Here is a 6,427-nt window from a genome sequence, read left to right as displayed (position 1 = left end):
ATGAAAAATAGATGACCTTAGAAGGGGCACTGCTCCATCCTGCCAGCCTGGGAGTCTATCTGTGATGGCCGACTAATGGATGCTGAAATCTTCTGTGTCACATACAAATGTCATTGCATTTCTGGGAAAGGTAAAGTGTAGGAAGCTGAATGGAAGGGCCCTGCTACATGCTACACAGTGAACTCTACCCAAACAGTGACTGAGCTATCATATTGTCATCACTTCAATTTTAATGTATCCTCAGCAGAGGACATTGAGTTCTGGCCCACAGGGTTGCTGCCCAATCCAATAGTTGTGTGCATCTTGCTGGTGCTCTCCTGACTTGGGGAACTTTTACTGTGTGCTGTTCTACACAATACTTTTATCTTTCTCTTGGTGTTAGCCTCTTCTGTATTTTTTCCTTAACTTTTAACTTTGCCATTTTTCATTTTCATGTGAGATTATTCTCCAAAAATTACAGGCAGGCACCTCTGGATCATAGCCATTGTCATTTTAACTGTTGGAATGAAAGAAAAGCTGGATATTTCAAAGGGCTTAACACTGGGTGCTTTGATTTAAAGATTTATATCTTTTAATGTTGGGCACTTACTTGTTTTTCATTTTGGATTTATTCATATCAACAAAAGGTTTTGTAAGTTGAAAATTAAATAATTGATAATGTGGGAAATGCTGTCCATTTGAAAAATTACCTATACTTCTCTTTATTTGCTGTGTTACTGGGCTTAGCTAAGGAAAATTTTTAATAGATTTGCTGGGATGTTCTGGAAATTTTAAAATGTTTCTTAAAATTTTAACAGAGCTCATTATGTTCTGCAACTGCTTTCTTGCAGCCTAAAAATGCAAGTTTCCATCAGACAATAAACTTACTCCTCATCATTCAATTACATTACATATATTATGTGGAAAAAAAACATAGAAAAACGAATCCTGATTTCTGTATTTTTCTGATATATGATTCATTAGGAGAATAAGCGGTACTCCTTAGAAGAACAAGGAAATAATGTCATTTGTGCAAAAAAAGATAAGTTGTTGTTCCAGTTCTATACAGCTGCAGTAATGGTATCAGTCAGTAATGCAAGCGTGCAATAAAAACCAACCGCTGAAATGACCAAGCTTACTTTTCACACCCAGGCTTCTGTCATATAAAAGCTGTATAAGAAACAATGAAAGCCAAACTGAGGCAGAGTTCCCACATAAAAAGCAATCTCCCTGTATTAAAATTGTTGCTGGATATAGACTTCTGCACAAATCAGGTCTATTTGGTAAGTTCCCAATGCTTATCCTGTTAACTGGCTTTGATCTGAAATTCCTGCAATGAGTATTAACGGTTTTCTTCATGGATACAATTTGCAAATACCAGAATGTATGCCCTGCTGCTGCTACTGCAGTCTGGGGAGATGTTGCTGAGACAGTCCACAGCAAGGCTAGACAGCTGGATTTGACTCTAACTGTTCTTTAGAAGGACCTTTCTTTCATAATCCTAGGCAATACTGGAGTTACCATGTGCACAAGCATAGTAAAATCAGTGTTTCAGTACCAATTAAAAATGTGAAGTAATGATACGAATGAATGATGTAAAAAAAAAAAAAAAGCCTCAGAAAGCTAAACATGAAATGATATAGTGAAACAGTTTCTAGATCTTGATTTTAAATTCTGATGCATTTAATTTTCCTCCTTGCTAATCAATGCTGCTTTTATACTTGAGTTAGTAAAAAAGCATAAACCTTTTTTTTCCTTCTGCTTGTTTGCTTTCTTTAGTTTTTGTCTTGTTTTTGTTGTTGTTTATTTTTTTCTGTTTCTATTGTTGTCATTTTTGTTTTAATAACAAGAATGTAATATGATTCTCCTGCATTGCCTGGCAATGCAATACATAGGAAGCTCTTGTCTAGGTCTTTAGTCTATTCTGGTGGCTTATTTAAGGGAAATGTATTTGAATAAATATTTTGGGGTTTATTTCTGTCATTTTGAAAGAAGAAAACACATAAAGAAATGAAAGATTTTCAAGCTTCTTTTAAATCACTTTCAAGATGCATCTTATTATCCAGGCTGAATTTTATTATCTCATTATTGTCCCCATAATGATAGTAAATAATCAAATTATTAATATTTTTTTGTTATTAATGACAGTGATTAATTTTTCTCTTCATATTTGCAGACAGATTAAGGCTGACACAGATGCTTGCAGATCCAGCAAGTTTTGGCTGGAGATGTCAATAGACTCACAAATTCATGTGGGGGGGGTGAACAATTTTTTCATGGTTTGGATGCAAAGGGTTCTAGTAAATGGGGTTACATCAGACTCATGACTTATTACTACCGGGATTCCACAGAGCTCCATCTTAGGTCCAGTTCTCTTCAACATCTTCATTAGTGACTTGGACACAGTGCTCAAAGGTACACTAAATAAGTTTGTTGATGATATTAAATGGGAGGAGCTGTTTGACTCCCTTGAAGGCAGGGAGGTCCTGCAGAGAGACCTCTGCGAATTAGAAGACTGAGCTATCAGCAGTCATATGAAGTTTAACAAAGAGAAGTGATGGATTCTTGCACCTGGGACAGGAAAATCCTGGATGTCCAAACAGACTGGGGAATGAGAGTGACCCCATGGAAAAGCATCTGGGGGTCCTGGTCTATGGCAAGTTGAACATGAGTCAGCAGTCCCCTGGCAGCTAGGAGGGCCAACCCTGTCCTGGGGTGCATCAGGCACAGCATCACCAGCTGGGCAAGGGAGGGGATTGTCCCGCTCTGCTCTGCACTGGGACCCCAGCACCTCGAGTGTTGGGGCAGTTTTGGGTGCCACAATAGAAGGAAGATATAAAACGATTAGAGACCATCCAAAAGAAGGCCAAGAAGATGGTGAAGGGTCTGGAGGAAAGCTATATGAAGAGTGGCTATTGTCACTTGGTCTGTTCAGCCTGGAGAAGAGCAGGAACCTCGTTGCGGTCTTCAACATCCTCCTGAGGAAAAGCAGAGGGGCAGGTGCTCTGATCTCTTTTTTCTGGTGGCCAGTGACAGGACCTGAGGAACAGCATGAATCTGGGACAGAGGAGGTTTATGTTGGCTTTTAGGAAAAGGTTCTTCACCCAGAGGGTAGCTGGGCACTGGAAGAGGCTCCCCAGAGAAGTGGTCAGGGAACAAAGTCTCTCTGAGTACAAGAAGCTTTTGGACAACACTCTCAAACACATGATGTGACTTTTGGGGTGTCCTTTGCAGGGCCAGGAGATGGACTCAATGATCCTGATGGGCCCCTTACAACTCAGCTTATCCTATGGTTCGACAACTCTGGATTTAGGATGCTAAGATGGGCATTCTTTGAAAAAGGAACTTAGACCCCTTCAGTTAATTAAAATAGTTGTCATGACTACTATGTCTATTTAACTGAAGAAAGAGGTGAGTATCTGCTGTGATTCAGAACCAATGATCTTTAGGACTCCTGAGCCCCATAGTATCAGTTAAGAAACATAATGGCAGTGCCTCATCCTAAAAATAAGATTACTGAGAAATGAAGTTATTTATTTCTTGTGTGGGATAGAAAGAAGTGTTTTGCAGCTGCTGGATATATACATATAAATCAATCAATCAATCAATCAGCTGAGCCCTGATACAGTAGCAGGTTGAAATTCAGTGTGTATCATCTCTTCCTGTATTTTCCTTTGCAAAGTAATTCTGTCTCATTGGCTGAAAGATGACCAGCATCCCTTAACACTTCCCCTGATTTTCTACCTCCAGAATAAACAGCTTCAGGGAGAAACTAGCCTGGCAGGAATCCGAATTCTGTATGAAGCCTGACATGTTGTGATGTATATGTTTAGAGAGAACAAGGGCAGGATATTGATCTGTGTGTATCAAGTGCCATTTACTCTTAATCCACCCACCAGTAACTTGATCTTACTATAATTTATAATGTATACTCCAATCATACACTGATCTCAGATGTGTATTTGATGTGGAAAAAACATAAACAGGAGTTTCAAATTGTTGTCACTAGCACTAAGTGGATTTTGTGGCTATGGTAATATGAATGGAAAACCAGTGCATTGCATTTTACCCAGATTTCCTGCAGCAAACAGAATCCCATTACACTCACTCCAGTGAATCATTTTTTAGATTCTGCTGTTTTGGGTTTTCTTCCCATAAGCAATGTGATACAACTCATGTGTGCAAAGCAAAATTTCCTTCACTTAGTCCAAGAATTTTTATTTATTATCTGCTCCTTTAACTACCTTTTAACTCTCTTTTTGCAGTTAAATCTGTGTCTCTTTACAAATTATTTTTTTGGAGAAACAAGTCTATTTCTACAGGCTCTTTATCTGCAGTGTCCAATGACCTGATGACTTTCCCAATCTAGTTCCCACATTTAGCATTATTTTGAAACTGAACTTCTAAAAATGGGAAGACTTCAACATAGAAACAACACAGTTACACAGTTACATTTATTCTGATAGATTCTGCCAGTGGAGGCCTCTGCCAGCCCTCATCCCCCTGTTTTCCTTTTCTTGTGTCTCTTTTGAGCTAAAACTTGCATCAAGCTGAATATTGAAAGGTGCAATGTTTGAAAGGACTTGGGGACATGCCTGAAACTACAGAAATAGAATGGAAATGTGAGAACCACCCACTCCTGCAGATGCAGAGCATCCTGCTTCTTTCTCGGCAACAGCAAGGGAATGGATGTACCCACCTCTTATCAGAAGGTGTCAGTGTTGCCCCTGGCCTCCCCTTGTGCAGCAAGGCTGAACAAACAAAAGCCCATGGGTCCTTCATGAAGTTTACTTTTGCCCTACTAACATGCCTTTCGACACCTGCACATATGGCTGTAATACTTCAGGCAGTATTTCTGGATACCAGTTGGTCTCTGGGTGATGTACAGTATTGCTGGTAGGATAAGGTGGGGGTGTCACTAGTGGAGGTGAGAAGGCTTGATTTAAGAGGGCTGAATATGCTTTTTATACTGCTAACTTCTGAGCTTGCCAGAGCATAAAAATATTTTCATTTTAGGTCAGGTACCTTTTACTTTTCAAATAACAATGGTGCATATATGCAATTTTTAAATTCCCAGGTGTTGAGAATAATTTATAGTTGCTCAAAAACAATTTATGAAACCTAAAATTTCTGTTCCTTATGTTCTCATCCAAATCACATTGTTACCTCCAGCTCAGGGAAAGGGAAGGAAATAGATAAATTAGACTGCTCTAAGAGCCACAAAGTATACAAAAGGCATGGGAATGCAATCCAGAAAACTCACAGGTGCCTGGTTCAAAGATGTAAGGGTCTGGGAACTCAGCAACACATCAATGAAGCCTCCCAGACAGAAAGGAGTTCTGTTATCTGTTGTTTTCATACTTTGGTTCTCATTGGAAACATTACATTTATATCTACTGCACTTTATCAAGTTTAACCCACACACCCCATTTAATTTTTTTTCAAATTATATTAATTAGGCAAAAAGCAAAAAGCCTTTGGATGGGCTTGATTTGACTTCAGTCCTAAACTAGGAAAATTTGTAATGTTTGTCATTTTTAATGAATAGATAAGATATTTAAATTAATCCTTGTATTCACTTATGCTGAATAATGCTTTTGCACTGAATTAATTTTTTGAGGAAACAAATAAAGCAGAAGGAGCTTTTTATACAGACATTTTGACTTTGGATAGCTTCTTCTCTTTCAGTTCTTGATCAGATTATTTCTAAAACCTAAGATAATTTTCAGTGAATTGCATTTTAACACTGGTATATTCTTATCACGGTTTGCATGTTTCCAGTTAAGTGTCTTACTCTGTTGCAACTGGAGTAATTGGCAAATTTTCCATCAGCTTCAGTGACTGTAAAGTGAAGCACAAATATTTCTACTCTGCTAGATTAATACAGTCATTTTTGACCTCCTCATGTAAATAACCACCAAACAAAACTGCTAAACCCAAGTGCCAAAACCCAGAAAGTTTAGGCACATGGTAGTAGATTTTTGTTTTATTCTCTGTCTCTTGAAGAAACTACAATGCTGCTTCAAAGACTTCATTAATTATATTTAGCTAACAGAATTATGCAACTCATGGATTGAGACACAGAACTTTTTCCTTCATTCTTTCAATAATTAGTTTATGCCTTGAAGCAAAAGTTATGATTACATTTAAGTCTACTTCATGAAAAAAACATCAAATCATGTCTATCTATAATGCCATTTAACACATCAAAAATGAGAGGTTAGATAATTGGATTCTGGCCTCCTGGAACACAGAATCTCAGGAGAAGATTTCAAACAAAGACCCGTGTCTTCCCTGGGTTTTGTTCCAGTCCTGCAGAGGGAACTCTGCTCTCTCTATTCATTGACAAGACCTTATGCTTAAGTAATTCTAATGCTAGTAGAGATGGCCATCCTCCCACTTCTGGCAGGCAGTTCCCTAAGAAAAGGAAAGAACATTTGAACTAGTT

This window comes from Aphelocoma coerulescens, chromosome 1A, assembly GCF_041296385.1.
Source record: "Aphelocoma coerulescens isolate FSJ_1873_10779 chromosome 1A, UR_Acoe_1.0, whole genome shotgun sequence".
Classification (NCBI taxonomy): domain Eukaryota; kingdom Metazoa; phylum Chordata; class Aves; order Passeriformes; family Corvidae; genus Aphelocoma; species Aphelocoma coerulescens.
This window is presented reverse-complemented; position numbering follows the sequence as displayed.